The 11,373-nt window shown below is 38.8% G+C and overlaps 1 long non-coding RNA gene across 2 annotated transcripts; it reads left to right on the top strand.

The window, feature by feature from the left end:
- The first annotated feature begins 2,092 nt into the window (after positions 1-2,092).
- On the top strand, positions 2,093-10,798 carry LOC142101300 (uncharacterized). 2 transcript variants are annotated; one of them, XR_012678979.1, is made up of 5 exons: positions 2,093-2,427; positions 4,593-4,677; positions 5,028-5,103; positions 5,280-5,371; positions 10,570-10,798. It is a non-coding gene; the product is annotated as an uncharacterized LOC142101300 (long non-coding RNA). The 2 variants fall into 2 exon arrangements; XR_012678978.1 differs by lacking the exon at positions 10,570-10,798 and adding an exon at positions 5,478-6,550.
- The last annotated feature ends 575 nt before the right edge of the window (positions 10,799-11,373 follow it).

The following is an 11,373-nucleotide window of genomic DNA, read 5'->3' as shown; positions in this document are numbered from 1 at the left end:
TATATATTAATGCTGCTGACCTTTGAGTCTCAGATCGGGAGAGACTAACTATATATAGCTAATATATATCTAATAGCAGAAATGAACATTCTAATTTTTAAAGTGTTCCTACCTTTGATTGGGAACACAGGGAAAGGTGAGGAACAATTAACCTGTAAGAATTTATTTGAGTAAATAGTGCTAAACCAGTTTATTTAGGATTAGCGGTCTATTTATCAATATCAAAGAGCCCCATTACCGCAAAAAACAGCCCTATCACAGGGGTTACCCGCCGGCGTTAAGCGTTACCGCCAAAGACTCCTCTATGCTTATGCATGGGGCAGCCTAGTTATCGCGGTGGTACTTGTACTATTCTGGTAGTGCTATTTCAGAATGCCGTTACCAGAACCAAAACATTAAAAACATGAGGTACAATTTAAATTATGTTTATTTAATTATTAAACTATTTTTTTTTTATGTTTTCAAATATTTCATTTAAGTTAAAAAAAAAGCCAATACTGTTTAGGATGTATATTATACAGAATGTTGATTATGTGTGGATGTGTTTGCTTTTTATTACTTTATCATAACGCTTTCCTTTTCTAAATATTGTAACTTAGAGGCCAAATCTGGATTTCATATCCAATGAACACTGACGTGTTTTTTTTGTGTGTGTTTTATGTATGTTGTGTTACCATGTTTCTGTGCAGTGGTTGATATGAATGATGAGGATTAGGGGGAGCTGCGGTCAAAGATTATCACACACAACAGGCCGACAACCGTCATCGTCACACTTTCTACCATGTCTGATAATTATACTATTCACTATAATAGGATGATTATCGGGACACTCTGTTTTGCGGCCACCAATGCTGCAATATCCGGCAATTGCCCTATATCTGCTGCACTATCACAGCGGTGGAATCACCTTTATCCTTACACACATCCCAATATTACACCTATGATTTGTCTCCATAATGTTATACTCTCCCATATGCATTTTCTCCATAAACATCTAACAGTTTATTTCCTGCTTCTGTCATCCGGAATCTTCTTTCTTTCCTGCACAGATATATAAGCAAGAATCAAAGCGTTGCTGTTTTCCACAGCAGAGGCACTGGCATTATCGCTGTCAGACAAATTTTACTTCTCATGCGGTAAGTTACTAACATTATGTAACATTTTAAAAGCATTATTTCTCTCATCCGTAATTCTCTTTCTTTCCTGACCAGATATCCCAAATCTGACCACTCTGCTGAAGTCAATCATGGCAGCATCCATCAGTGGTCCGGCAGCGGGTTTATGCAATTTGTATCCTCATGCGGTAAGTTACTAACATTGTCTACACATTATGTTACATTTTCTCCATACACATCTAACCGTTTATTATTTGCTTCTCTCCAGCGGAATATTCTTTCTATCCCGAACAGCTAAACAAGAAATCAGAACTGGGGCAATGCTCGTCTCATTAGCATAATTTGACTGATTGATTAGTGTGATTACATTGATTGGATTCCATACCGGGTGGTACAAAGTAGTTAGATGTTCTGCTGGACCCAGCTGTCCTCGAGCCTCCCCCACACATTTCAGTCTGGTTGGTTGGCGCATGTTGTCTGGCTAAACTGCACGGATCCAGCTTTTCATCTCCGCATCAAATGACTTAATCAGAATGCAGATATGGCCACCTGTACTCCCACGTGGAACACTGACAGCGTTGTGATTGTCTTGTAACCCAACTTTATGCCAACACCAGGTCAAATGTGATACTATTGGATTGTATTTAGATTGAGTATGACAAGTCCACACAAAGTTCAATGATTGGTCAGTTTGGTCACATTGACCAAACAAAATCATGTAGGCTGCTTCATCAGATCTATGTATCTCTTGTGTCCCTTGTGCCACATTATGAAGGGATAAAGTGAACCTGAGTACCATCTGCATCCCCCTGTATGTTGTACTCCTATATACTGCTCTCATACAGGGGTGTTTTGCCCCATTCCGCCACCAGAGGCAGCGTTTGTACGCTGCTGCACTCCTACTGCAATCGCTTATTGAGGAGTGACCAGTCACAGGAGAACAGAACCCTGCTGCACCCACAGTTAGCAGCTCACCTTCCATGCCGCCGGTACACAGACAGTGCCTTGCTGACAGATGCTCCTGGCTGTGGTGCCGGTCGGACATTGTGCTATTTACGTGTCAGAGCGAGAGAGCCAGCTATCCAAGGTAACAATTTGGGCAGTGTGACCACCAACACCGCCTAAGTCCCACTGCAGACTTACCGACGCGGCTGGTTCAGGGAACAGGAACCCGTAATCCCCGCACACGTTTATTGTTTGTGTTTGTTGCAATGTAATTACCATGTATTTTGCAGAATGACGTGTGGTATCCCGGCTGAGCGCTGTACCGGATCCACCAATACCAGGGTGTAAATCTATATGACAACCACAGGTCTGTGTGACATAATATATGTACATTTTAATTGTTCATGTTATGTATTATAGTTTATAAATTGACATTACATCCTCTGTGCGTATTGTACAATAACTATTTGATATCATGTGTAGTTATATTGTTCAAAATTATATTTTCAAGCACAATAAATCATTGGACTATATATGCCAATTATGATAGTAGTTAAAAATAAAATAACATCTGCAATACGTCTGAACCATATGGAACTAGATACACACATTACAGTTAGACAACATCCAGCAACAGCTTCTACTGACTATTATGTATGAGATGCCTTAAGAAAAATAAATGATCAATATGTTGCATAAATAGATCCCATTCTTATCCCATGTTGTAGATAAAAAATATTTTTGAATCTAAAATACTTGATTGTAAGTGCTTTTATCAATAATTCATCAATACATTCTCATAAAGCGCCTCCTACATTGGGCACCCTGTGATCATTTCATCATTTGTAGATTAGGACCCTGGACATACATTATACTGGACCTTAGAAATCATCCATTCAACATGAATAATATCGCCCACCTCTTTACAGAAGTGAGGGGGGGACAGAAGCGACTATTTAATTACCATTAGCTGCTTTTAACTAAAATTTAGGACATGGATGTGACAAATATTTTTAGTTCTGTCAACAATTTTAAATCCAAATAAATATAATGATCCCAGGCTGGCTGACTATATACCTCCTGATTACATAGCGGATTGGTGTAGTTGTTATATATTAATGCTGCTGACCTTTGAGTCTCAGATTGGGAGAGACTAACTATATATAGCTAATATATATCTAATAGCAAAAATTAACTTTCTAATTTTTAAAGTGTTCCTACCTCTGATTGGGAACACAGAGAAAGGTGAGGAACAATTAATCTGTAAGAATTTATTTTAATAATTAGTGCTAAACCAATTTATTTAGGATTAGGGGTCTATTTATCAATATCCAAGAGCCCCATTACTGCGAAAATCAGCCCTATCACAGGGGTTACCCACCGGCGTTAAGTGTTGCCGCCAAAGACTCCTCTATGCTTATGCATGGGGCAGCCTAGTTATCACGGTGGTACTTGTACCACCACCATGCTGTCTATTCTGGTAGTTCTATTTCAGAATGGCGTTACCAGAGCTAAAACATTAAAAACATGAGGTACAATTTAAATTATGTTTATTTAATTATTAAACTATTTTTTTTATGTTTTCAATTATTTCATTTAAGTTAAAAAAAAGCCAACATTGTTTAGGATGTATATTATACAGAATGTTGATTATGTGTGGGTGTGTTTGCTTTTTATTACTTTATCATAGCGCTTTCCTTTTGTAAATATTGTAACTTAGAGTCCAAATCTGAATTTCATATCCATGGAACACGGACGTGTGTGTGTTTTATGTATGTTGTGTTAACATGTTTCTGTGCGGTGGTTGTTATGAATGATGAGGATTTGGGGGAGCTGAGTCAAAGGTCTGGTTCATTAGCTCAATGCTGGAGAACACATGTGATTAACAGTGTTCAAATTTTTTTTTTTTTTCTTGCAGTCTATGTAACACCTGAAATGTACTATGATCGCTTGATGCAGGAAATTGCTAAGTCTATATTTGCAAAGATTCAAAGTTTATTGGATTAAATGTAACCCACATGTCTAATTGTATTAGTAAAGTAGTGTAATTAGAGGCTCTGTACAGAGGCACATAGCTTACATTGTATACCCGGTCTCCTATGTTACCCACACACAGATCCGGCTGAGCTACAAGATTATGGATCAGTTTTGGAGTTGTACAAGTGTCATTCATCTCTCACTTCCAGTGTCAGTGAGACATTTTACTGCGGTCAAAGATTATCACACACAACAGGCCGACAGCCGTCATCATCACACTTTCCACCATGTCTGATAATTATACTAATCACTATAATAGGATGATTATCGGGACACTCTGTTTTGCGGCCACCAATGCTGCAATATCCGGCAATTGCCCTATATCTGCTGCACTATCACAGCGGTGGAATCACCTTTATCCTTACACACATCCCAATATTACACCTATGATTTGTCTCCATAATGTTATACTCTCCCATATGCATTTTCTCCATAAACATCTAACAGTTTATTTCCTGCTTCTGTCATCCGGAATCTTCTTTCTTTCCTGAACAGATATATACGCAAGAATCAAAGCGTTGCTGTTTTCCACAGCAGAGGCACTGGCATTATCGCTGTCAGTTAGATTACTTCTCATGTGGTAAGTTACTAACATTATGTCACATTTTAAAAGCACTTTAAAGTCAAATATTTTCTTTGGTGACACTTCTGTGACGCCCCACAGTCACGCAATAAGCATCTACTCAGCACCGGGTGAATAGACACAAATAGATGCATTATACATAAATATATGCTCTGTGCCTCCCAATAGCTCTCAGTTTATTAACAACTCACAGAAGCCGCACAAAGTTCTAACAATAATATAATTATACTTTTATCTTCTAAGCTACTGATGTTATTTTCTTGTGGTTTACGAGACATTATAATCTACAATAGTTGCCGGTTGCGGTGTGTACACCATTGTCCACTGACAGCTTCTCATTATTTTAGCAAATTGGCCGGAGACGACAAAGCAAAGTCTTTGATGAAGACCCCGAGCCAGAAGAAAGACCAACACCCACAAACAGTAATAACCGATCTCAATAGTTTCTCAATCAGGATAAACGAGGAAACTTTATAATTCTGGAAGCTCTTCAGTTTCGTAGTTTTGCTTTTAAAACCTTAATGAGGGTGAGACGATCAGCAAACATGGAGAAGTAACATTATTTCTCTCATCCGTAATTCTCTTTCTTTCCTGACCAGATATCCCAAATCTGACCACTCTGCTGAAGTCAATCATGGCAGCATCCATCAGTGGTCCGGCAGCGGGTTTATGCAGTTTGTATCCTCATGCGGTAAGTTACTAACATTGTCTACACATTATGTTACATTTTCTCCATACACATCTAACCGCTTATTATTTGCTTCTCTCCAGCGGAATATTCTTTCTATCCCGAACAGCTAAACAAGAAATCAGAACTGGGGCAATGCTCGTCTCATTAGCATAATTTGACTGATTGATTAGTGTGATTACATTGATTGGATTCCATACCGGGTGGTACAAAGTAGTTAGATGTTCTGCTGGACCCAGCTGTCCTCAAGCCTCCCCCACACATTTCAGTCTGGTTGGTTGGCGCATGTTGTCTGGCTAAACTGCACGGATCCAGCTTTTCATCTCCGCATCAAATGACTTAATCAGAATGCAGATATGGCCACCTGTACTCCCACGTGGAACACTGACAGCGTTGTGATTGTCTTGTAACCCAACTTTATGCCAACACCAGGTCAAATGTGATCCTATTGGATTGTATTTAGATTGAGTATGACAAGTCCACACACAGTTCAATGATTGGTCAACTTGGTGACATTGACCAAACAAAATCATGTAGGCTGCTTCATCAGATCTATGTATCTCTTGTGCCACGTTGTGACGGGATAAAGTGAACCTGAGTACCATCTGCTGCCCCCTGTATGTTGTACTCCTATATACTGCTCTCATACAGGGGTGTTTTGCCCCATTCCGCCACCAGAGGCAGCGTTTGTACGCTGCTGCACTCCTACTGCAATCGCTTATTGAGGAGTGACCAGTCACAGGAGCGGGGGAGGTGGGAAGGGACGTGTTGGTGGAAAGCGGTGACGGGAGAACCCTGCTGCACCCACAGTTAGCACTTCACCTTCCATGCCGCCGGTACACAGACAGTGCCTTGCTGACGGCTGCTCCTGGCTGTGGTGCCGGTCGGACATTGTGCTATTTACGTCTCAGAGCGAGAGAGCCAGCTATCCAAGGTATCAGTTTGTGCAGCGTGGCCACCAACACCGCCTAAGTCCCACTGCAGACTTACCGACGCGGCTGGTGCGGGGAACAGGAACCCTTAATCCCCGCACACATTTATTGTTTGTGTTTGTTCTAATGTAATAACCATGTATTTCGCAGATTGGCTTGTTGTATCCAAGCTGAGTGCTCTACGAACCAGCAGGTCTCTGTGACATAATTTAATTGTTCATGTCATGTATTAGAATTTAAAAACTGACATTGCATGCTCTATGTGTAGTGTACAATAATCATTATAAATCATGTGTAGTTATATTTTTCAAAGTTATATTTTCAAACACACGCAATTATTGGAATATATATGTAAATGTGTGTAAATTATGCTATTAGTTAACAATAAAATAATAACTGCTACACGTCTGAACCGTATGGAACTAAATATACACATTACAGTTAGACAACATCCAGCAACACCTCAGCCTTTTCTTCTATCAACTGGAAGGACCTTGAGTCTTGGAACAAATACAGCCCCATCATGCATTTGGCACCCTAAAACGTAATGGGGGGCTGCTATGGTCAGAGTAATCCATGGACACTAAACCAATGGTGGCACAGTCTGTCAAGAAGACACCATCCAACCAATAAGATACTACGTTGTCACATGATGTGCTAACACTTCCTTGGCACTTGTTGTGTACTGGAATTTTTGATTGGAGGACATGCAGTTTTGATGACTGTGGATAATGTTTCTAAACATCCAGAAATCCTAAACCTCAGATAAAACATCACACACTATCATTATGAAACTCAAATCTGTGTGTTCAAGACATGGGACTCCAAGCGAGATGCTTTCAGACAACGTGACTTCCCCTGGCAGGAGTATACATTATATTGTGACTCTAGTCCTGGATCCCATCAAATGGTCAGGATAAGAGAATGTTTCAAACACTCCAAAGTGATCAAAATGGGACCGAATAGGCCACCCCCCATCTACAAAGCCCCTCCCCTGACTCCCCCCATTTGTTGTGGCCATACCCCCAATACAGTAGTTCAAGTCCATTTTCCCTGCCAGAAATCAGGCTTCTTTTCCAGGTCATTCAGTGCTGGTGTTGATACAGAGGCGTTGGCATGTGGACGGCAGCTAGAGATAGTTGCCCATTATTTCAGCTCTGTCCCCTCTAGCGGCTCCTTTGTCAGTATATATAAATCAGTAGACAAACACATCCAAACTCCTCATACTGTCATCACTTATAGACAACTCACAGTTGATGGAGGAAGAAATGTATTAACATCTCCCATAATTACGGTAAAGCCCTTTATACGTCTGATGAAGATCTCATCTAGATACATAAGATAGGTATATATGGAATTGTTACATGTGAGACGCCTCAAGAGCAACAAATGATCAATTTGTTGTATGAATAGGTCTGTGTATGGAGACCCCATACTCGTCCTGTTGTTGTATGAATAGGTCTGTGTATGGAGACCACATACTCGTCCTGTTGTTGTATGAATAGGTCTGTGTATGGAGACCCCATACTCGTCCTGTTGTTGTATGAATAGGTCTGTGTATGGAGACCCCATACTCGTCCTGTTGTTGTAAATAAAAGACGTTTCTGAATTTAAACTGATTGATCGTGCTTTTATCAATAATCAATCAACAAGTTCTCATAAAGCATCTCCTACATTGGCCGTCCTGTTATATTTCAATACATTGAAGATTAGGACCCTGGGCATACGCTGTACTAGGCCTTAGAAACCATCCATCCAATATCATTAATAACGCCCACCTCTTCTTTTCATACCCCCTGGAAGTGAGGGGGGACAGTAGGTAATTATATTCAAGCAACTTTCAGCTAAAATGTAGGACATGGATGTGACCAATAAATTTAGTGCTGTCAGAAATTCTAAAGCCAAATAAATATACTGAGACCACTTCAGACTGGCCGGCTATATATACGGTAGTACATACTGGGTTGTTGTTATATATCTAGGCTGCTGACCTGTGGTTTCAGTCTCCGATAATGAGAGACAGAGATTAGAGATGCAGATTACAGGAAGGATTGTAGTCATTGTCAAACACACACCGTTCCTGACTCTGGGAGCACAGAGAAAGGTGAGGAACAATTACCTGTATGATTTTATTTAGTAAATAGTGCTAAACCAATTTATTTAGGTTTAGGGGAGTATTTATCAATGGCAAGGATCCCCACTACTGGTTAAAACAGCTCTGTCTATCAAAATGGTTACCCACCGGTGTGAAGTGTTGCCGCCAAAGACTCCTCTATCCTTATGCATGCGAGAGTCTATTTATCGCGGTGGTACTTGTACCACCATGAAGTCTCTTCCAGTAATGCCATTTCAAAATGGCGTTACCAGAACAAAAACATTAAAAACATGAGGTACTTTTTAAATTATGTTTATTTAATTATTAAAATAGAGAAAGAAAAATATTTTCACGTTTTCAAATTTATAATTTAAGTTAAAAAAAAGCCAACATTATATAGAAGAGCAGACTGGGTTGTGCCTCTGGTGCAGGGGAGGTCAAGGGTTGCGGGGTGAGGGGTCACCAGTTATTTGGAGATGGAGATTGGGAGATCTCCACAGGCTGAGGTGTCATGAGTGGGTGTGGGGGCGGAACTCCAGCAGCTCTGCAGTGACAGAATGGATGAATCAACTGTATTGTCTTAACCAGAGATACAGGGCAGTCATAAACACCACAATAACACAGAATATTCCAAATGGAGACACCAAAGATCCACCTGAATAAAATATTAAAATCCAAATTTTTATTAATTACATCTAAAATATCATGCCTACAGATACATATATAATTTTATTTTTATAGCCATTGCAAAATATTAAAATGAAGATGAAATGAAAATTAGAAGAAAAATGAAAAGATAAAAATTGGTACTTTCCTGTTATCGTTTGGAAAAAAAAAATACAACCAACATATATAAATGAAGTTATTCACTCTGCCTTCTACCGAAAGAGAGGCTGTGGCATTTTTGCAAAAGAAAGGACTACTGCCAGCTAGGATGCTGTGTCAAAGAAATCAGGAAATGAAGCTCTGGTTTGGTTCGTGGAATTGTAGAAAATCTACTTGTCGAAAGAAAGTCAACACCGGCAAAGGAAATTGGTTCACAGACAGTCGTCTACCATTCGTGACAGCAGTTCGCTTATTCTATTGCTGGGCCAAGGAATTGACATCGATCAAGTTGTGTAAAGAGGGAATGGGCATTAATAAAAACACAACCATCGAATGAAACAACTGCATCTCAGAAATTTGCGCCGAGTATCTCAATCAACAGCCAAAACAGAAGATTGGAGACAAACGATTAATCGTAGAAATCAACGAGAGCTTGTTTACTAAGTGTAAGAACAATGCCAGCCGAGTGCGCTCTCAGCAGTGGATCTTCGGAGGACTCTGTCGGGAGACGCACAAGTACTTTTTGGTAAAAGTGGATGATCGTAGTGCGGAAACATTAATGACGGCGATGTTGGACAATATCAAAAGAGGTTTTATAATTTACTTGGATAGTTGGCGTGCCTGCAGGACGGAAGAATTGGAAAAGGTTGGATTTCAACATTTCAAAGTAAATCATCGTTACAATTTTGTCATTCTTGATGTCTATACTCAGAGCGTTGAACAAATGTTGGGATCCGCTAAATGGCGGAATAAATTACTTAGAGGGACAATGTAGCAGCATTTCAAGTTGTATTTGGCCAAATTCATTTGGAGACTGGAAGTCGGAGAAGACAACGTATTTGAGTCACTTTTGAACACAGTTAAAATTTTCTGGTCCCTGGAAAATAAATTGAAAAATGGCTCCAGATAACAGGAAAGTACCTACAGATAGAATGTTATTATTATAGCCATTGCTAAATGTTAAAATAAAGTTTAGTAAATGAAAATGATAAAAAACACATTATAGGAATTAAAATGTAAGTTTTCTGTCTAGAGAAGCAAAGTATACAGATACATTTCATTAAATATATTTACAGCCACTGATTCAGAGATAAATCCCAGTTATATCATCCAAATCGTTGAATCAAACAACTATATATCATCTCCTCATTTAATGGTGGATTCTTACAGATTAAAGCACCACTCATAAATTACTGTCTATATTTATTACAGTATGTTGTTCAATATTTTATCATCAGTTGGTTGCTTTATATCATTATATCTTTAATAATAGCTTTATTACCATTTATATTTAATATTCCTGGTGTTTGTCCACTGATTTATCATTACTTTGATTTATTCATTCACAGGATAAGAATTCTTACAACAAGTGTCTCCAAATCATCAACAATTGTGACACTCACGTCACCATCAGCAGCCGAATCTGAGCTAAATAATCTGTCTCATTAGATTCAAACAAAGAAGATAAGAAAGAATAAAGATGTGATTGTAATGATACTAAGTGTATTCTCCCGTCTTTCATACTATTTATATCCTTATACACATTTATCCATATATTCTACGGACAATATTGTGTTTTATTCAAAATCCCATTTGTGTATGATCCCATAATAAACACCTTTAAATCAATTTTGCATCCAAATAAATTGCAACTAAAATCGTTATCCAAAAGGTGTATTTATGAAATATATATATATATATATATATATATATATATATATATATATATATATATCTCTTACAATGGTGTTCTTAAATGATAGGAAATATACATCCTATGTTTGGTCAGTTCTATTATCGTATATTATTCTCATACATCGTATAAGCTGAGACATGGGAGTATTGTCTCTTCTACACTGGACAGAATAGGTATAATTGGGAAAGTAAAGGCCCTCTACCCATCACCAAGGAACACCGGCTGTCATGTTTGGAGAAGGACTCAATAACTACATTTCCTAAGAAGACATAAACTTTATTTTTCAATGAAAGCATTAGTGAGCTGGAGTTTTGGAAGACTCATCTGCTCACCGGTTTACAGGTAAATTAAATATAGAGTGATAGTAGTCAAAGCATTGCCAAAAACACATGGTCCAGTGTCTATCATAAGAGCAGTAAAGTAGGATTTGGTACACAAAGCCATAATTGTAGCCATG

The sequence above is a fragment of the Mixophyes fleayi genome, chromosome 9 (assembly GCF_038048845.1).
Source record: "Mixophyes fleayi isolate aMixFle1 chromosome 9, aMixFle1.hap1, whole genome shotgun sequence".
In the NCBI taxonomy this organism is placed as follows: domain Eukaryota; kingdom Metazoa; phylum Chordata; class Amphibia; order Anura; family Limnodynastidae; genus Mixophyes; species Mixophyes fleayi.
Note: the sequence above shows the minus strand (reverse complement) of the source record. Positions and strands in the feature narration are given on the sequence as shown.